At 39.3% G+C, this 22,019-nt stretch overlaps 1 protein-coding gene across 1 annotated transcript in view; it reads right to left on the bottom strand.

Moving 5' to 3' along the window:
* LOC128077358 (von Willebrand factor D and EGF domain-containing protein-like) overlaps window positions 1-22,019 on the bottom strand; it is a 287,642-nt gene that overhangs the window by 235,700 nt on the left and 29,923 nt on the right. The window contains exons 15-19 of the mRNA XM_052676473.1: window positions 21,058-21,159; window positions 11,375-11,543; window positions 10,719-10,845; window positions 8,323-10,143; window positions 5,009-5,192 (exon numbers count right to left, since the gene is read on the bottom strand). The gene's annotated coding sequence lies outside the window, so the exon portion shown is untranslated. The remainder of the gene's footprint in view (window positions 1-5,008; window positions 5,193-8,322; window positions 10,144-10,718; window positions 10,846-11,374; window positions 11,544-21,057; window positions 21,160-22,019) is intronic.

Below are 22,019 nucleotides of genomic sequence, written 5' to 3'. Positions count from 1 at the left end.
TGGGTCAGATCCTCAAATTGCAAATAAATGTTATCATTTATCAACCTAACACATTACTCAATATATCTTCTGCACCACTGTTCATACTTATCGGTGGTGTCATTTAATATTCCTTTCTGATTTAGAAAACTATTTCCTCTGGTGCCTGACCCTTGTAATGGAAAACTACTGAAAACAGACAGTAGCTAATTCACAAATTTTATAATTTAGAGCTAAGCAGATCTGGAGACAGTACTGAAATGATCTAATATTCATTTTTCAGTGGGTCTCTTCCCAGGTTGGAAATATTGCAGGCTTTTGAGATAAAAGTTTCATTTAAGGACATTCAGACTGTGCAAAATGCAGTAAGATCTTTTATATTAAGTAAAATCATGGAAATGATTACTCACTGCCCAGATAATGAGATCTATTTTCTCATTTGTGCAAACAGAGAACTGTGGACACTCCCAACTGCAGACACAAAACCTCTCCACCTCACCATATGGGTGATTTCAGAATCTTGCAATCCCTGCCAGGAAAAGAATGAGGAAGGGGGAGCTGCCAAGCACACCTGTAACAGCCCACCTCCATCTCCATACAACCAGATGGGAAGCAGCTCTAACAGCCCCACGGGCAATTCTTGGTAGGTCCTTTCTTCTATCCCAATCTCATTCCCCACAAAATGCATCCTCTTAGTGTTCCCTGCAGACTTTTCTGCCTAGCAGATCCAGAGACCTTTCTCTGACACTTATCCATTCCAGAATTGAATTATCCAGATTCATCTTTTTCATCACAGACAAATAAGAACACAGGTATAGAGCCACTGGGACACATCTAAGAGGGACATCTTATGATCGACCTCTGTAAGCGGGCTTGTTTCTGTGCCTCAAGAGTGTGCCTATGGTGAGTGCCAGCCAATAAAGAAGTTATGAACTGCAGTGTCCTCTCTGTGCACTTGCTTTACAACACACTCCATAGCTGTGCCTATGTGTAGTATACAAGACCACACTTTTCCACAAAGGTCCTTACTCACATTGCACCAAGCATCAGGTCTATTCACCAACCAGAGGTGAGCTGAGTGCACCGGTGCTTGCCTGTTATTTGTTCATGTGTGCATCTAATTCAGTTCTTTCTTTTAATTCCATTTCCCTAGCTGTTTCTTCTCACTGCTATTTTTCCTATCTCCTGCCTCATCCCTGCTCTGATGATGCCCTTTCATTGATCCAGGTCTCCTCTTTACCAGAATCATCACTCCTATTCTTTCTTCTCTATGGCTCCTAAAATTGTCATCAGTTTTCTTATAACTACTTTCACCCCAGAACCCTTCCATTTCCTATGACCTCACTTGGTCTCTCTCCTTCATTTCCTTCCTTCCATTCATCTCATTCCTCACCCTTCATTATCTGAACAAGACCCTCTTGCTTACCCTCTATCTGCTGCCAGCACCAGCAATGTTGATTTCTGCTGAGCAGGAGTGAGCTTAAGACTGCAAAGATTTTCCCCTTTGGGACATTTTTCTTACAAAGTTAGCAAAAATAACCTCTTTGATGCAGGACAGCTCTGCTGCCAAAATTTCTCCTAACTATAGCCAGAGATGAAATGCAAAACAATGTGGTTTAAATTATGCAATCAGAAGCAAATGTAAGTGCAGAGAAAGTCATAAGCAAGTGAAAATTAGAAGTTGCTTATGGGAACAATTGGGCAAACTCAACTTAAACATATCATATTTCTCATTATAGATATGGTTCCCATATCACTTATAAAGAAGTCTAGCTATAAGGAAACACTCCAGCATATGCTGCTTCACAATCCTCGTGAGCTGGCCTTAACATGTTAAGTTTTATCCTATCTGATTTCACCAAGGCTGTCTGTAAATAGGTAGGGTTGCCATTTCAGATTTCCATATCAATAAAATTCAGATAAACATGCCAACATGTCAATTGCTCATTTGAACTGTAATTTTGATTGTATTTTCTGCCATGAGAGTCCTGAACGCTTAATGGTGTTGGGATATCCAAACAGGTACCTGCTGTGCAAATCTGAGAGGGAACTTTACGCTTGACTCTTATGGTACATTTTAATGTTTGTTTATATAATTTAATAAGCAGAGAAGTACTACAGATGGAATCTAGCAATGTGTAAATATCTCAGAAATAATACACATAACATTTATGGCACAGGATAGTCATAACACATCAACCACTATTAAAAACACATTTGCTTGAATTTTTGGGTAGCACTTCACACTGCTAAATGTCTTAAATATGTTTAGCCAACCATTTCTAATGTAACATGCAACATTAAAGTTCAAGTAAATGCGTTTGAAATGCCTGTTGACCATTTGAACCAGTTTAATAAACCATTCATGATAAGATATATTCACAGAAGTGTTGCATAAGTACTGGAATAATCAGCATTATTAGAATACTCAGCACTCCAACTAAAATAAATATCTTTACTTGGAATGTTAATATGCTGGAACTCAGCTGAGTTATAAAGTCTCTGCACTTTTGGTAAATATTTTGCTTTGTGTACCTGGCATGTGTATGTATTGTGTTTGCTTGCAAATGCTTGAGCTGAATGTTTTTTGCTTGTATTTACATTTCCATAGCACCTCACCTGCAATGATAATGAACATTTGTTAAGCATCTTGAAGTACTTTGTCTTTGCTCCAAACCATTTCTTTTCACTTGCACATAAAGAGACCCTGTTTCCTTAACTAGCGCCATCTTAGCACTTAGAACAAGCTCGTGATTTATACCTTGGGCACTCATTGGCTTAATCATCTCTACTGGGGGCAACTTTTTAAGCAGTATCACCGGTGGTGAACACATAGGCTATTCCATAACAGTATCCATTTTCAAAAACAAAGGATCCACAGCGACAAGCAGTCACAATACACCCTTCTAGTTTTTGTTATTTCACCCTAGTTTTGTATTTACATAGTAGTAGCAAAGACATATCCACAGGGATGTGAGCTTCGTACAAATCCCCAGCCTGTTTATTCTGTGAAGATATATACTACACCTTTATTCCTTTGCTAAACCATTCTTCATTTAATTACCGCTTTGTGCCACATATTAATTACACCCATGCACAGCCAATTTCCTCTCTTAGTGCTTTCTTCTCATTCTTCTCCCGTTCAATAGTGAACAGAGCCCCAGACATTCCCTGCATATATCACTCCTCTTTCTACCACTGCTCCTGCAAACCCTGATTTGCGAGCCAAGGAAGAGCCAGTTCCAGGAGAAAAAAATGCCAGCAATTTAACAAGACTTTGAGCCCTCGTCATCTGGATTTACTCTGCAGGTCTTTAAACTGGTATTGATCATGAGAAAACAACACTGAAATAGTAGAGTTCTTTGCAAATAAATAGGAACAGTAGAGAGGTTTTTCACCCACGCTTCCAAGTATCAAACGCTCCATTATGAAAGCCACTCTGGTTGTAATTCCTCTTCTATCCTAAATTCTTTCTGCAGCTTGCTATTTTCAGTAAAACCTAATAAATAATTTCTGTGGGGTTTTGCTTTCAATGATACAGAGTAATGGCTGTAACTACTGTGAGGTGCCTGCTGGCCATGGTTATCACTTTTTGAAGAGCTGGTCAATCACTGAGGCTCAAATCACAAAGGTATGGATGGGAGGAGTAGACTGGCCAGGGGAGTGGCCTGGTGGTTCACAAAGTGCCAAAAAAGGATTGGAGAGTGAGTGATATCAGCAGTGGCAAACTTCTTTATATTTCAAAAACTTAGGGCATCAGAAGCTTTAAAAACAAAATTTGGAAAGCCAGGCAAATTAACACAAGGAAATGATGCAAGATGCCAATAGATAGTGTCAGTTAGTCTTGCAGAGACTTTTAATTTCTTCCCCCCATGTTTCAAAATATTCATGCTGAGATCTGCCATTTTTAATTTTGCTTTTCTTGAGAACTATACACTTGGTTTTTAAAAAATTGCCCATAAAAATGAGCATGTATCACAAAATGATTCATTTTTAAGCTTTGGTTGCATGCACATTTGCACATCAAGAATGCATCAACATAATACTGTTCTGAGACATGACCAAAGTATATTCTTCTCTCACTGGTTTTATTGCTGTAGAAGTTTGACTTGTATGAAGGTACTATAGATTTATTTGATTATATCTGAGAGCAAGATGTGCCCCGTGTAGTGTAGTGTTTTCCAACTGGGTTTTCAAGATTAAATATTCTGTAAAGATAAGATTCTGAAAAACACATCCTAATCAGTGTGCCATTGCCATGGATTTTATTGCACACATTAGTTGGCATTAGCAATCTGTTTTACTCTAAGCTCTACAGCATTTTGGACATCTTTAGAAGCTATTTCAGTGAAGTTTTGGTATAGCACTCAGGATGTTAAGCACATGTTCACCATTAACAGTAATGGGAGTCACGTACATACTACTAATCATTACTGAAGTTTAATATTCTAAACCAAATTCAAGAGCATTGTGGAAAATATTGTGCTGAACGATTTTCTTTCATTCACACTTCTGTTTGGTCTCCAGACAGACTGAATATTCTGACTGTGTCAGTCTTTGCTTCTAAATTGGATACAAACCTACTCAGATAATTAATCACTCCGAATGCTTATTGTACATCTTTCTTACTACTATGCAAGCAGATTTCACACAGCTTGTAGTTCATTATCAGATTGCATGAAAACAGCTGATTACTTCCTTCTCATAAAATTACATCAACAGCAAAGCCAGCTTCCATTCTCAATGTATCTTTAACCACGTGAAACATTTCAGGAGAGACTCATCAGGAAAAAAAAAAAATAATGTTTCCCTTTATCCAGCTTTCTATTATGAAGATCAAGGTCCATATGTTCAGAAATACCCAGAATTCCTGTCCGCATCGAGAGCAGAAATAAAACATTCATAATGCTTCTGAAATGACTTCTGTGTCTTCCCTTCCTCCTTCCCACAAAAATGATAACAATAAAAATAATAACAATAATGGTAACAAAGATATATATTTATAATATATTAAAAAGAAAATCTTTACCTTGTCCAGATATTGCTTTACTCTAAACTGAATCCTGAAGAAAGCCTTTTTAGAGTTTTTCTTCAGCAATAGGACTGCCCAGAGCAATGTCCTGCCCACAGTCCTCTGCTTTCCTCTTGTCCAGACTCTGTGTGCTCTGAACAAACCGTAGACAGTTCTTTCTTCTCAAAGAGAGGTGGATTCCCTTTGGATTCGTGCATTAATTGGAAAATAAGATAAAGCCACAGTTAGGCTTTTAATGACAAATAGATTCAAAAACATAAATTCACACTGCCAATATATATAGTTAAAATAAACTAGAAATGATGCTTAGTGGCTGTTATTTTATCTTTAAAGGATGCATGTGGGTTGCTCCAAAAGTAATGCCTTCTGTTAATTTCCATGAAAATTTCAAAAGGTACAAAGAGCACAGTAACGCTACTCAATAGAGTGAATTCTCAGATCAAAACAGTGTTTTCTGATATACTCACAAACTTTAGTGTTCATTCTCACCATGGGAGCCTTCATGTCATCCTTATAAAATTTTACACGGCCATCTGGAATATGGCTTGTGTTTTATTTCACTATCACCACTGTTGAAATGCACAACTCTCTGCTTCATTGCTCACATCCATTGGTTGGTTTCCATAAATGTTCAGAAAGCATCAATGTACGTCAGTAGTTTCCTGCACGGAGGAATTGAATCCCACACCTTTTCTCCATACGCACTTCCATGTCAAAGGCCATTCTGTCAGAATGCCCCACTGCTGCCATTTGTCACACAGCAACAAAATATCATGGAATATTAGCGATAAGATTCAACCACTACTGCCATCCCACCAATATCCTCCTTTGACATCACTGTATCATCATCATAAAATAGGAGGCATTACTTTTGGAGCAGCTCCAATATAACATTTTAGTTTTTCTATATTGCTTGCAGGTACATGTAGAAGATTTTATCTTCCCTTTTGAGCTCCCATATTAGATATTGTGCTTCATATTAAATCTGAATTGTACTAATCGTAATTGCCCCTTTTTGTCTGATAAATTCCAGGAAAGATAAGAAGAGTGGCTTCAATTCTATAAGGAAATTAAGAGCTTTACTGGCAAAAGATTAACACTCTATTGACCCACTTTAGTGTTTCTTTTCAAAACCAACATTAAAGGAGAACTCATGGTCTAAAATCATCCTAAATATCAAGCATTAGCCCATTTCTTACATAGGAAAATATTTCTACTCTTATTGAAAGTAATAGTAAACATGAAACAGAGAAAAGTTTGGTCAACATACTCTAATTGGCTTGATTCATTTAAAATAAAGGCAGAACTGCTGTCTCCCAGAACAGTAGATAAAATCACCCTAGTTCTCCCTGTGATACTTTTGCTGACATGCACATACAGCTGGGCAGATAGATTTTATTCACTCCATGTTTCGATAGGAAGGACTGCCAATCAAGCATTCAATTGTAGGAGTTGTATAATTTATGTTGGTAACAGTTGCTTAAGAGCTGCGGTTTCTTGTAAGAAGATTCCTAAGTTCAATTCTACCACACAGTGTAATTACAAATTCTTGTTTCTTACCATACTGCTTTTGTTTGAAAAACAGAATGTCTGAGCAGTTAATATGCTTATTTGCATATGGTTATGCTACAGCACACACCAGCAACTCTGTTCCCTTATGTAATTATATCAGCTCAGATTTTTCCTACGGCTTACTTCTTTGTCTCCTTATGCCTTCACCAGCACTAAACTTCTCTACAGGAGTTTCTACATATTTTCCTTAGCCCAAGAAATACTTAAAAGTTTAATCAAACTGAATTGAGCAGTGGGCCCAGGTGAACCTAATGAGGTACAACAAATCCAAATGCAAAGTCTTGCACCTGGGTTGAGGCAATTACCCATTACCAAGAAAAGCTGGGGGATGAAAGGACTGAGGACAGCCCTGCTGAAAAAGACCTGGGGGAGAGGGGATGGGAAGCTGGACATGAGCCAGCAATGTGCCCTCGAAGCCCAGAAAGCCAAACATATCCTGGGCTCCATCAAAAGAGGCATGGCCAGCAGGGCAAGGGAGGTGATCCTGCCCCTCTGCTCTGTGCTGGTGAGACCTCACCTGGAGTACAGCATCCTCAGTACAGGAGAGACATAGACCTGTTGGATTGCATCCAGAGGAGCGCGACAAAAATGGTGCAAGGGATGGAATGCTTCTCCTGTGAAGAGAGGCTGAGATCTGGGGCTGTGTAGCCTGGAGAAGAGAAGGCTGAGAGCTGACCTGACAGTGGCCTTTCAGCATCAAAAGAGGAGCTACAGAAAAGAAGGGGACTGAGTCTTTAGCAGGGTCTGTGGTGACAGAACAAGGGGAAATGGCTTCCAGCTCAAAGAGGGGAGATTTAGGTTGGATATAAGGAAAAAATCTTCTACAGTGAGGGTGGTGAGGCACTGGAACAGGTTGCATAGAGATGTGGTTGATGCCCTGTTCCTGGATACTTTCAAGGCAAGGCTGGATCAGACCCCAGACAACATGATGTAGCTGTGCTTGTTCCCGTTTGCTGCAGGGGAGTTGGAATAGATTGTCTTCAAAGGTCCCATCCAACTCCAAGGAGTCTATGATTATAAATTAAATCGTGCATCCTTTGTCATGAGTTTGGTTACACCTAAACTATAGAGGTTACACCTAAACTATTTCTATTATAATTTTGAACCACTTTGGGGATGAAATCATCATACACACCTGCAGAAATCTGTTGACTTAACGGGGTTTGCATGTGTGGATGTGAAAAAAGAAAACAACAGGAACACTGAATTGGTACTGAAATAACACTCTTGAAAAACTAGCTTTCTCTTCTGCTGGGATGAAGCAGTGGCACAAAACCAACTGCAATCACATACTTAAAATAGAGAGCCCTCAGTTATTCTCCCAGACGTTGTCTTTAGTTGTTGGTAAATCTGCTGGGAAGGTAATTCCCTCTGCTCTCTCATAGTATCTCACAAACTTTTCATTTTCTTAATAAGTGTTTCCCTCTTAATTTTTTTTTTTTTTTTTTTTTTTTTAAGGGGAGGAACTTCATCAACTTTATACTGCCTTGGTTTGTCACATCTGTGTTTAAGCACTTTCTGCTAACACTTAGATCTTCACTTACAAAAATAGGGATGGGAAATTTTCAATTAGCCTCTATCATATCTATCACAGCAAGTTTTCTGTCATCATTGCTTTTAGACACTTGTACTAGATAAGTGTATAATCAAAGAATATTAGGATGTTATAATCACAAAATAAACAAGAGAGTTAGGCAAAGCAGACTGTGATAACAAAAAGGAATAAATAGAAGGCTTACCCCTATCCTGGGCTCACTCACAAAAGACCAGCAGAGGTGATCTCCAGAAGAAATCCTTCCCCCCGGTAGCCAGCTCTTAAATAGGTCTTCTGGCAGAACAGGAGAATTGCCTTCACCTGTGCTCCTCTGGCTGACTCATTGCTCGCCTCAGGTGATCAATCAGAGGTTCAGGCCGTAACTCAGCAGTTCCCATGCAATAAGGAAAAATAGATCTTCACTGTTAATTTAATGCAGCCTTTGAAATCTATGAGATGCGGATATATTTTCATTTGTACCATATTTTCATTGATAAAATACTAGGGTTTTTTTCAAATTATATGCAAGTTCTGTCCGTGCAAACAAGCATTATTTTGCTTTCCTACAAAACTAGGATGTAAAAGAAGAAAATTCTTTGCCTTCAGAAAATTATGCAAGAAAACTACTTTCATCTTACATCAAAACAAGACAATCACTATGTTGCAGCAAAAGACATAGTAAAAGTGTTTTTAATTCTTCCCATGATTCTATGTGATGAAAGTAAAATTACAGCTTCAGATTTTTGGTAGGAAGGAATTATTATCTTGTAGTATCTACTCAGTGCTTCAGGAAATGCAGGATGTTTCCATTATAAATGGATTTGAGATTTCAGCCTTTTTTTGCCTTTCTCTGCCTCCTACATTCTGTGGCAAACAACATTCTCTAACAAATACCTCCTCTGGCCCAGATTGCAGCACTTGAATTAGTGGAGCTCACTACATTTCTGGAGGGATGCTCAGTCTGGAGGCAACACTGATTTGTCCTTCTGCCTTCTGACTGTGTCAGAAGCAAAGTCTGGATCAAACATCCTGAAAACCAAACACTCTTGTGACGGAAGAACAGATGGATGTCCACAATTTAAAAGCTCTCTGGAATTTTACTGGGATATCCAGTTGCATTTCAATTTTTTTTCCTATAGATGTTACAGTTTTATTAAAGAGTTAGATTAAAAAGTATCATCTCACTGAAGAAACCAAAAATTCTAATGAGTTTTGTGGTCAGGTAGTAATTATGTTAGCTTTTCCTAAAACTGGATACGTTCAAATTCTCATCTAATTACATTTTCAAAATGAATCATGGGAGTGAAAGGTCATGGTATGATAGCCAGTGTATTTTGTTTTCTTCTGGAAAGGGAACAAGTATAATTTCAATGGAAATGGTTTGAGAGTATGCTTGATAATTTGTAATTAACTCTCCAGGGTGCTGTGAGGCCTAATTAATTACTTATTGGAAAGCATTTGGAGATCTTTGGATGAAAGTTGCTACAGTAATGCCAAGAATTGCTGTTATTGTTATTGCTAGGTGTTTTCCATCCCCAAATGCGTTTAGCAGGAAAATGTACCTTTATTACTTTACACTATCTTACAAACAAGACTAATCTGATGAAAAGCAGTATTTAAAATCTGAGAATAATTTTCTCTGCAGTGGAAAACTGAATATGTTTATTCTTAAAATGTGAACATAACTTATGAATAAACCAAATACATAAATTACACTATGAAGTTCCACAGTAATAATACATTTATATTCTCCATCTACAGAGAAGCGAGAGCATCTGTTTGTAGAATTTTTCTTCTGTTATGAAACTGTCTTAAGTGTTAGGAAACCACTGTATCATGACTGGTGATTTTTACACCCAGCATTTGCTCTGAAGCCTATCAAAAAGAACATGCCGCATAAATGCAATTAACTCAAATTAATGTAATAATGGAGAGTCAAAAATATATTAAGATTCCTAGCCAAATTCGAATGATACCTCACTGAAAAACATTGAGAAGCCAATTCACTCCAATGGGTGGAACTCGTCTGTAAGAAAGAGAAATGATAGTCCATCTCCCAAAAGTCACAAAAGGGCAGCTTGGAATAGAACAAAGAACTTACTAGCCAAGGCTAAAGCATTTAGACACATTCATATTCAGTAATCCCTAATCTTATCTACAGGTTTATCACAAGTATTGAAAGCCCTTGAAAATACAAGTTGTAAAGGAAATATTCCTGAGGTTTCCTCTCCCTGAAGAGCTAACAACCAAGAGGTTAAAGCAGGAGGCTTTGTTGCACTCTGCTTAGACAAAGCAAAGGTAAGATTTGAAGTGAGTGTCTTCCAAATGCAGATCTACTCAGCGGGAATCCTGCTGGTGTTATAAGAGGGTGGTAAAAATTGACACCAATATGCATGTGATCTATGGTACTCATAATAAATATATACTGAAATACCGTTTACTAATAGTAAATAGTATATGTAATCATAAAACCATGACATAAGTCTTCATGTTTTCCCCAGAAGAAAACAGATCTTAAAATTTATTGCTTTTAATATTTTCCCCATATAGTAATACATTTATGAATAAATCTCAACATGTGCACGAGATAAATATACAAACCTTTAGATTTTTTTCTTGCAATGGAGTTGAATGCAGAGTTCCCTCAAGCATTAGCTGTCTCTAACAAGCAGGCTGCCATGTCTCTCTGTTTACCTTGTCAGCAGTGTTCATTTCTGTTATCACTCTTCTGGAAGAACAAAGTTTCTAGATATGCCTCAAAGGTGAACATAATTATGCTGTTTACATTGTTATTCCTACAGGGATCATAAAATAGTACTTAGAACAATGTTTACAGTCATCAGTGAAGCAGAAATCACTCTGTACATACCAGAAATGCAGAAAACAATCCCCCTCACTAACTAATTACAGATGGGACTGCACTGCATAGAGATCTCCCATCTTGCCTGTGATCTAGGTTCTGGGCTCTTGGATAGCCTGAAGCGCCCAGCAATTATGCTGTCCATCAAATCAGAATTTCTCTAAGGTATTTTCTTTTCACTGGGGCCCTGCAGACAATTTGACTTGCCAGTTTTTAAATTATATTCAGAGCAAGGCAGCAAATAAACCAAATGCAATGAAGCATAATTTAATGTGCCAACTAAGATGTACCATTCTTCCATGGGAAACTTTTTTCTCACTATGCCTTGTTTCATTTAATGTATACTGTTAGGCCTTGGGACAAAGTTAACTGTAGCTCATAGAAGTGTTTCCTTTACCTTCCATTGTTTTGGGGTCAGATGTGCATCATACAGCAGTATGGTTCACTGATGGCAGGCACTCAGCAAGGATACTGCAGTACTGCAGTACTACTGGTCCTCCCCTCCAGCCTCTGAGACAACAATGTATGTGTGCATTGAGAACCAGCAGCACTTCTAAAAGCTAATTCTGTAAAATGTAGAAAGAGTACTGATTTAAGACAACATAGCAAAGATGTGCCTTGCTCATAGATGATCACTCACAGGCAGCTGGGTGTTATTACAAAAATTGGTCTTCTCCTTATTTTCTGATTGTTAATCACCAGTCACTCTGTTCTGTTCAAGCTAAGGTAGCTGTGATGTGATTACGTATTCACACTCTTCCTATTGTTATATTAAGCTTTTTTCTGGTTGATACTTTGCATTCATCATGTGCTCACTTGGTAGTTAGCTCTCCAGGCTGTTTGCCGGAGGGAGCAGGGGATGCATCAGGCCCCATCCCATTTGTGGGAAAGGCAGAAATAGAAGTTCAAGCTAATCAGCCAGCATCATCAAATATGCATCATAACAGCCTGAAAACAATCACTTTACAGTGAGGAAAAATAATAAAAGAGAATAGGAAATAGAAAACAACAACATTTTTTGAAGGAGTTCCTGGACCTCGTTGACCCAGCAGTGTTAGTTTTGAAAGTAGTTATACTGATATAAGCCCCCTGGTTCAGCTGGACAGCATAGCATGTAGTGAGCCCTGCAGGACAGCCATGTTGTGGTGCTGTCCCATCATGAATACCTGTGGGTCTCCTAAAAACCTCAATGATGAGCCCAGCCTGGGGGCAGAGGGAAGCAGAGCTACTTGGTAGCAGCATGAGATACACTTAGGTACTCTGTAATTAAGACTTTGGACTTCAGTCACACTTTAGAAATCATGGTCCAGAGACCAAACAGTTTCATGGGGTTTTCAATCATTTGACTTCTTCTCTGTCATCTGGCTCAGGATGAGAGCAGGGGAAGCCACTAGGAACATAGCCATGGATAACAGCGAGGTCAGAGATTACGTCAAACTGTGAAGTTTGTTCTTAACACAGTGCTTCCAGCTGCAAAACTCAGGTCAAATCTTGGGTTACTGCTGTCACATTCATTTAGGAGGTGACAATCATGGAAGAAAGGACAGGAGATTCCACTAGAGGTACACTACACACATCATCATTTTCACAGCCTGTCTCTTGGATCCTGATCTTTTTGGACTTAATTTCCAGCACGTTAAAACAAAGTTCCAGAAAGAAAGAGATATTTTTCAATCACTCACCAGACTGAAATAAGACAATTTCACATGATTTTCTGCATTTTTTCACCATGTATACAGCATATTGATTTTTTTTTTTTTTTTTTTCCCTCCATCATTCACTGTATTCTACATTTTTTGTTGAGACCAGGAGGGAATCTGAGTCAATGCACCTCACTTTCCATAAGTCATGCCTAGCATCTGTATGCCAGAAAGTCATAGAAATGCTGAGTTTGGAAGGGAACTTAAAGATCACCTAGTTAAAGTCCCTTCCATGAACAGGATTGCCACCCATTAGATCAGGCTGTTCAGTCACACAGTCTTGATATAAAAGTCAAAAGTCTTGTTAAAATCAGATTTATAATTTCCATTGCAGTTTTCAATATCTTTTTTTTTTTTTTTTTTTTTTTTTTTTTTCCTTAAGTTTCTTTACTGTGATCATATTCTAATTTTTATGTGGATAAATTCATGCACAGATTCTCAGGTAGACCAGGAGGACTACAATATATTCAAGAAATCTGTTTCTAGGAAGCTCTAAATTACATTAGCAATACATTGTAGCAATAACAATCAAGTCTGGCTCATTTCCTTGGCATTAATGACTAACTGGGAGAGCTGATGGCCTCAAGAAGTAGTCATTATTTTATTAAGGATTTTTATTTTGTTTTTAATTAGAAAACTGTTAGAAAAAAAGTTCTTCTCCGTGTTTAAGACTAATGACAGAATCACAGGAGAAAAAGTACAATCACTTTGAACAAGTAAAAAGTCTCTTTTAAATATTTAATAATCCTTGGTTAATCCTGTAGCACACCAGTGGTTTCTGCTGACTTCATCTTTTCTCCAAGTGTTTGCATTTGTCTGATCCCAAAGGAATTGCTGTTGATGTTTTGAAAAATGAAGCATGCAGATTTTAAACAACCCTGGTAAATAGATGGTACACTTTTGGATAATGCTTTTCAAAAAGATTACTTATGATAGGTAGCTCTTTCTGACTTTGAGTTTGTTGGCTAGGATGTACTGAATATGGGTGAGGAAAAGGAAGACTGGAAAGCTACAAATGCCTTTAGCATACTGAATAAACAGAAGAGACAGATTTGCAAACCAATCCACTTAGCCTCTCTTAACAGAAAAAAAGATTGGAATAAATCATTAAATAAATTACTTTCAAACAACTGGAACTTAATAGGGGAATGGGTAGGAGATGAAACCAGATCATTAAAAAACTGCTTCAGAGAAAACTGTTTTCTTTTATAACAAGGCCAGTATTCAAATTCAAAAGGATCTCAATGAGTTGTGGAATTGAACCAGGAGAAAAATATAAAATTAAATAAAACATAAAATAAAATAATGGTGCTATGGTGATATTCAAAAGGAACAAACTTCGAGTTTAACAGGGAACAATCAATGCACAAATCTTAAAAAACTCTCGTATGCAGGTGTGTAGACACGGCCAGCATCCTTGTTCATGTGGAAAGAAGAGGCACGGTACTAAATGGTAGCACAGAAAGTGAATTCATAGATAGAGGATGAAAATGTTGAAGAACAGTCTGAGCTACTCAGGACACATTTTTCTACCTATGACTGGCCAGGAAAAGTGGTGCACAAAGTTCGCATTGATTTGATGCCCATTTTCCCATTTTTAAAACAACTTACAAATTATCATGATCTGCAGGCTCTGCCTTTAAGATGTGTTATTTGTAACTTTAAAAGTTATAGCTGAATGGGATTAGTGACCGTGACAATGTTTTCTGTTGAGTAGACTCTTGATGACCCTGTTTTTGTTAACTTATTTGTCTTTGCTTTGTGAAATTATGTGCCATTAACTCACCACATCCTGTAAATCCTCTGCAGTAATAACTACATGTAACAGCCCTTCTGTCTAGTCAGTTGAGATTTGACAGCCTCTGTTTGCTAAACGTATCATTTCACTGAGACTTTGGAACACACTTTTCATATTTCTCCATTCTCATTATCGAGCTAAGGTCCTCATAACATATGGTCCTATTTTCCTAATCGCATTCACTGCTACACGTCAAACCAAGCTAATCTTTCAAAGCGTCAGGCTAATCAGTACAAAATGCATGGCCACTGTTTGCACACATGCTGGTAACGAGGTGGGAACAGGACCTACACAAATCAGAAAATGCCACTGAATCCCAGCTGGGTAGTTTATTCCTCCTTTGTTTTCAAAGATGATCTGAAATGCATCTTCTTTCTCATTTACATGCTCAGAGTCATTTTCCCAGCAGATTGCTACTAACACTAGTGGCTGATGTCCTATTCAGCCAGACCTTCACCATAACGTAGGGCATTGGCTAACGATTTCCATGAGACAGATCTTAAGGTGAATGACTAAAATTGTTCAGGATGTTATTAGTATTCACAAGAAAGTACAACATATCATTTAACCGCCTCTAAGGACGCAACAATGTAGAGACAGTGTGGTAATTACCACTCAGTTGTAGGTTTCTTATTTGGTAAAAATAACAGGTAACACACAGACTGTAATTTACTTTTCATACCTCTGACATAATCACAGCAAGTCTGATGATTCCCCCTAAAGCAGCTTAGCTGGGAACGAGCAGAGGGAAGTGAAGGGATGGGTTAATTTGTGTTTTTAAACACAATGTTTTTAAAGGTACAATTGTACACTATAACAAAGCCAAAGAAAACCCTACGCTTGCATTGTAAAAATCTTTGATTCTGGGGCCATTTGAAACATCATATTCAATTCCATCAAAGCTGCACTAATTCAATAGATCTGAACTGAATTCTAGCTTTTCTTTAGTAATAGTCAATGAATTTCCTCTAATCTTGAATATCAAAAACCTTAAGCGTGAGCCATCAGCACTCTCCTGAAGATGCTGAAATAGCTAGAAACTTTGATTTAACCAAGTAAGTTTCAACAACTAAATGCAGAATGCACACACACAAGAAAAGAAGACTCACTGGGCCATTCAGCAATTTTAAGTTGACAAAATTTTTTCTCATTCACTTTTGAAATCATTCTGAGTCCCTCAATCCAGTAGGTGAGCAGAAGCTTCATACTTCCAACCCCAGTGGTCAGACTGAATGTGCATTCCCTATAGGCACATCATAAACACACACACACCGATAGAGGTTGATGTAGATGGCAACAACCATGTTAACATGGATGTACCAATGCCTCATAGTTTCCCTCTGGTTGATCATGATGAAGGTCCTGCCGTATGTATACATGTATACATGCAATATGGATCTCTCCAGCAGGTAGGCTTGCACAGTCAGCCCAGTAGCTAGCCCTGTTTGCTCCCATCTTTAGCAGCTGTCAGCACACATACAGGAAGATCTCCTAAGCAACCTTCTGACTTCACAAATTCTCCCACAGCTACTGTGGGCCCATCTCTCCAGTAGTCATCTCACAGAACCACTGCTTTCTCCAGAGCCAGTCTTGAAACTTTTCCCATCTTTACTTCCATACCAAAACATCTTACAGTAAGTCTTTTTATTCCACTAGCTGTGAAAGTACGTGGGAACAGCTTGAGAGCATCTTCTCAGTTGACTGTATAAGAAACATCATCCATTTTTAATCAATATCCAGTCACCAAGAGATGACTAGTTTGTGGGATCAGATTCCTAACCATATTTAAGCAGAAGTAACTGTTTCAAATATAATTACTACAAATCCTCAGAAGCCTTCATCAGAAATTAGCTTCTATAACAGAGGTTATCACCTTTCCTGCTCAGTGGACAGCTCTTTATAAGGCTCCTGATTACACAGATCTTGGGTTTACTGCTCTTGGAACAATTCAGCCTGATGCCTAGCCCATGCTAATGAGCAGCAAATGAGGGAAAGGACTTTATTTGCCCAATAAAGGGAACGAATGCACAATTAAAGGGTCTTGTTTCTCTTGCATGTATCATGTCTCAGACTTAAAACTTTCGAAATGAAAATCGTGAAACTGTCTCCTACAAGAGCAACCTAAGTACTGCTCCATGGAAATGTGTGTATTCACAGCAGGACTCTGTTTAGAGCTTTAGTTCAATCTCTCATCTAAAAATGTATCTGAAGTAACATCAAAACATGATTTTGGAAACGTTTTTCTTACATACATTACATAGAGATGACTTTATACAGTTCAACTGATCCAACTCACACTAGAAATCAAGTAGATAGTTATTCAATCAATGTGATGTATGTGGCAGCGCTAGGAAAGGCATATAGGAGCAGGCTCCATGTGGGGAGAGATTAAATAGATTAACATAATCTTCTTGGGAAAGCAATGCATGAGGTGGGATGTCATGGGAGAAAGTTATGAACAAGACAGAAGAAGTTAATAGGCAGCAATTATTCACTATTTCTTGCAACAGAAGAGTTTGGGAGTGTGCAACAAATTAATTTGTTTAATTTAAGAATAGGCAAAGGTCAAAGTTTTTTTCGTGCAGTCCTGATTAAACTGAAGAACTGACTATCATAGGGTGTTATGGATAATAAAGTCATAGGAAGGTTCAAGAGCAATTAAACCAATACAGGGAAGAAATGCACTTCTGGGGCTAATCTGCACAAGATGTGGCTGCCACATCTCTGAGCTGAGGGTGAGAGCAGAAGGGCTGAACTGCAGGTGCGTTCTCATTCCTTTGCTACTTGAGAACAGCCACTGCCAGCAATGAAATATTGAACTGAACGGCTTCGTAGGCATCTTTGTGGCCATGTGCCATATTCTGAGATTTCCTCTGTTCACAGAGGTCTCTCAGCAGGTAGCTTCAACCCTGGCCAGCACAGAGCCATGTCCCACCAGCAGAAGCCCTGGGGTTCCATGCTAAGCAGACAGAACAAACTAGTAATAATTGATACTGGTCACATAAGCTGCAAAATGACTTGCTTCTAAAAACATTACTAATGTGTGGCTAATGGCCAAAAGAAAACAAACTGTAATTAAGAACATGAGATACTTCTCCATATTTTAGAGGCAAAGCAGGAAAAGGATGCTTAGGAGCTTGAATTTTCAGATTCAGATAATTAACTTTGGCATTAGAGGCTTATTAAAATATATTGCCCAAGAGATAGCTGGGTACAGAACTCTTCTAGATAGAGAGAACAAAGCTTTAACACTTAAATGACCTTTTACAGTTCCTGAATATCTTATGATATGATGTTTGAAAATGAAGATTGCCAAACAGATGGAGCTGTTAATAAATTTAGGAAACAACATGACATATGCTCAAAGGAGCTTTAGGAAAAACCTTTTGTTTCATGTGAAATCCTGTGGGTCAGCTAACATCAATCAAAAATAAAGGAAAAGGAGAGGAAAAGGCAAAACTTTTTTGTTAATTAAAGCCAGAAGATACAAAGGGATAGCTCCAAATCAGCTGCAGATTTTGTGCATCCAGATGATGCCTCTGACTGGTTCTGGTACGTAGCAGCATAGACAGTGCATGACTTGGAGGAACGGGATTGAAGCTGACAGGTATGTAATAGAGCTAACTGCTATGGCTTGTGCCTAAATAAGTGAAATCAATTAGACGTAGAGAAAAACAAAGGATACTGAGCCAGCACTCAACTGTTAAGAAAAGAGCTCTAAAAATTATGATAATTTTTGAAAACTAAGAGAGGAGTTACCCTTTACCTTTACCTTCGCTTGCTGTAACATTTAAAGTATATAGTTCACAGAGAAAAAAAGAACTTTGCTGCCAGTGGAATAGAAGAATATTTTTAACCTCAGTTATTTATTGCTCAGTGAAAACCAGAGTTTCTCTATGAAACCTGGTCTTAGATGCTTTTAATTTCATGCTAGCCAGCTGGATGAGCAGTTCCCTGCCTCTTGGAGCATAGGACAAACACAACATGTCTAAAAGTGGTGCTGTTACTCATGGCTGGCACGACACGTCCCCTCAGACAGTGCACACAGCATTGCATTGGTGCAGTCATCTGGCCTCGAAATCATGAGATGTGCGTCACTACAAAGCTCATGGTTTTCTGTTCCACTCACATTCACGGAAAACTGAATGAAAAGAAAACCTCTCCTCTGCTTAGTTTGCAAGCTGAGGAAATAGTTTAGCCCTACAAAAGGCATTTCTGGACAATAAGCCCCAGCATGCCAGAGTGCTTTCACAAGATGATGCCACTTAGGCTACTGTTCCTCTGCATCCTGACATAATCTGCTGTTTTTTAAATGGCATTAGCACTCTGTTTTCTTGATGTTCTATGAGCAGCGATCAGCAATTTCACTAGCTAGTTCAAGAGCAAGGGAACCACGGGCAGTAACTGACAAAGCACATAACATCCAGACCATGCAGGAACATCTGATGGCACCATGGGGTGTTTTATGGCTGCTGTCAACAAACTTTTCTAGGAGGAACCCAATGCTCAGAAATGGGGCCAAGTCCCTGAGAAAGGGGTAGGTTTATTTGCAATCTCTTTCTTATTCAGATTTTTTTCCATACTTTCAGTTTCTCTGAATTTTCTTTCTTGACAGAAAAGTTTGCTTTAATTTAAACCTCTCAGCTTGTTTTCTGTGATTGGAAAAACAGTGCTCCCAGCAGCAATTCAAATTTAGGGTCCCAGGAAAGCCAAGCTGAAAGACACCTGCACGCATCTTACCTACTGATTAGGCCCATGTCTTGCCAAAGTATACCTGACACAAATGTTAGAAAGGCTTTCCATTACATTTCATACCCACCACATGCAAAATATGAATGTTAATAACTTATTAACATTTGTTGTTAATAATTGCAATGCCAAGCATTCATAAGTCAACATGTCTGGACAATCTTTTCTGTTGCTCTCATGAACTATATTGATGTGCTCTCTAATTACACCACGGCACGCTCATATTTCCACAGGACCCTGGACTCATTTGGTGCACAGATCAATCAGGGCTACTTTAATGAGTACAGCTAGTCAATATTTTATCTCAGCACCGCTGTTAATTGTGCGGTTGTTTATATTTACCAGCAAGGTTTAAACACTGTGCTGAGGACAGAGCTGCTAATCTCCACACTGACTTTCTAACCACAGTCATTATTTTCCCCCTTTTGTGGGGAATGACCATTGATCTTCACCTCCATGCTACAACGGCAGGACAGTAGCCTACTAATTCTGTTACAGGAGGCTGAAGTACAAACAGATGCAAAACAAAACAGTTTGCTAATTTGGGACATCTAGTCTGAGACTGCTGGGATTTCGGTCTTTGTGATCAGCAATACGTGACATGCCATAAGACACATACAAAGCACCTCTCCTGTTGCTTCCAGCTGCATCTGCAAGAGGTCAGCTTTTCTCCAGAGCGCGTGAATGTGTTGCATTGCAATGCCCAAAAATCTTGCACACGTGTTCACAGGTGGAAAGAAGGTCCCACCCCACTGCCTAACTGACCTCAGGGGTCTGATTTTCCTCACTGCTTCATAACACCTGGAAAAGGGACCTGTTCTAAAGCACTCTAGCTCTGTAGATAGAAATGTTTGGCTTTGGACAAAACTCTATGATTTTTCCCATTTAAAAGATTACTTAGTGACTGTGAGAGATTGTTCTGTTAACGCCTGTGTCCCAAAGCTTGCTGGGGACACAGATGGACTTGTTCAAGTCCCGAGCAAGGACTGAGAAATCCTTTGTCTGAAGGACACAGATGAACAAGTCCGGGCAAGTCCTGGGCAAAGGTTGTGAGATCCTTTGTGTGGGGAACGCAGATGGGCAAGGCCAGGGGCAACGAGAGCGAGATGAGCTGCAGCTAAATAGCTGTGAAGTGCTCCTTTGTGTGGACTTATCTCAGGATGATGGCCATCTCAGGGGGTACTCAATGACTCTTGCTCGAGGCCCATCCTTGTCAGGTAGGCAGGAGAACAAGGAGGATAAAAAGAGGAACCGAAAACCACGAGGAGAGGTTTTCTGGCAACAGATTCCTCATGAAGAAGAGGTTTCTGCCATGAGAAGCCTCACGACCTGCCTCTCTCACTCTTGGACTTGCTCTGCGCTCTACCACGATGCTGAAGAAGAACGAAGATGTCTGCCATCAGATTCCTCACTACGGAATTTCTGCATCCTGACGGGCTCTACCTGAGTCCTGCTGCTTCCTCCAGATTGGCTCTGCGACTTCTTGCTGCTACCTGCTTGCTGCCCAAGGCCGGCCACGCTGCTGCTCCCCCTCCCTGCTGCGTTTGCCTCGGACCTTCAAACGCCGTGCAACCGGACCGCTGCTGGATCCTGCTGGTGACTCTCCCCGCTTTACGCAATTCTTATGCAGATCTTTCCTATCTTTTCTGTCGCCCTCCTTCCCTTCCCCGTCTCCCTGATTTGTAATAAACTGGTCGGACCAACATATGAACCGTTGTTTCTTAATCTCACGCCGGGTAAACAGATATTAAAAGAACCTCATCTCCCTCCTATAAATTGGAGCAAGACAGTGACAAAAAATAAATTAAGACTTGAAAATAATACAGAACTTACCACATTAAACAGAACTAAGCACTTCTATTTGTCCAAATTACACGTTGTGCTTGCAGTGTGTTTCTGTGCTCTTCAGACTTTCCCTCTCTTCGCCCTGTCGTCCTGGAGAGACAGAAAACATCCATTTCTGAAATCGTAGAATCATAGCATAATAGAATGGCCAGGGTTGGAAGGGACCTCAAAGACCATGAATCTCTGCTGCCACATGCAGGGCCACCAACTTCCACATTTAATACTAGACCAGACTGCCCAGGACCCCATCCAACCTGGCCTTGAACACCTCCAGGGATGGGGCACCCACAGCCTCTCTCTGGGCAGCTGTTCCAGTACCTCAATGCTCTCATAGAAAAGAATATCCCTGTAAAATCCAACCTAAATCTTCCCTCCTTCAACTTAAAACCATTTCCCCTTGTCCTGCCATTATCAATTGTTGTAAAGAGTTGATTCCAATGTAATACAGAATTACATGGAAATAATCCTCACTTGTGCTTCAGTGGGCTTGTCTGGCCTCTTAGGGATGAAATGCTGAACTCTTCTTTAACATGCAAGAAAGAAGAAGAGGAAAAAAAATACACATTTCAATTATCTTAACAGCTCACTACTAATTTTTCCACTTCATTTGTGTTTTCTTTCGATGGTTTAAGATCACCTAGTGCTTCTGGAGAGGTGAGAGCAAGGCTGCACTTCTCCACAGTGTTATTTCCAGTTCTGAAAGCTTGCAGCTCAGTGGGGCAAGCCAGCAAAGTTCCTACAACTCTTACACCTGCAGATTCCTGACCTGATCTTACTTCCCTGGAATTAAATCTTAGACTTTTCAATGATTGTAATGCAGTCAGGCTTTCCCCAAAATGAAAAACATTCAATGCTTAGTTCAACCTGGTAAATAATGTTTTCTCATGGCATTGTAAACAGGGATGAACTGATCCATGCAGTGACCCTCAGTCACTCTTCCCTGAGTCCCT

Source organism: Tympanuchus pallidicinctus, unplaced genomic scaffold, assembly GCF_026119805.1.
Source record: "Tympanuchus pallidicinctus isolate F22 unplaced genomic scaffold, pur_lepc_1.0 scaffold15, whole genome shotgun sequence".
In the NCBI taxonomy this organism is placed as follows: Eukaryota; Metazoa; Chordata; class Aves; order Galliformes; family Phasianidae; genus Tympanuchus; species Tympanuchus pallidicinctus.
Note: the sequence above shows the minus strand (reverse complement) of the source record. Positions and strands in the feature narration are given on the sequence as shown.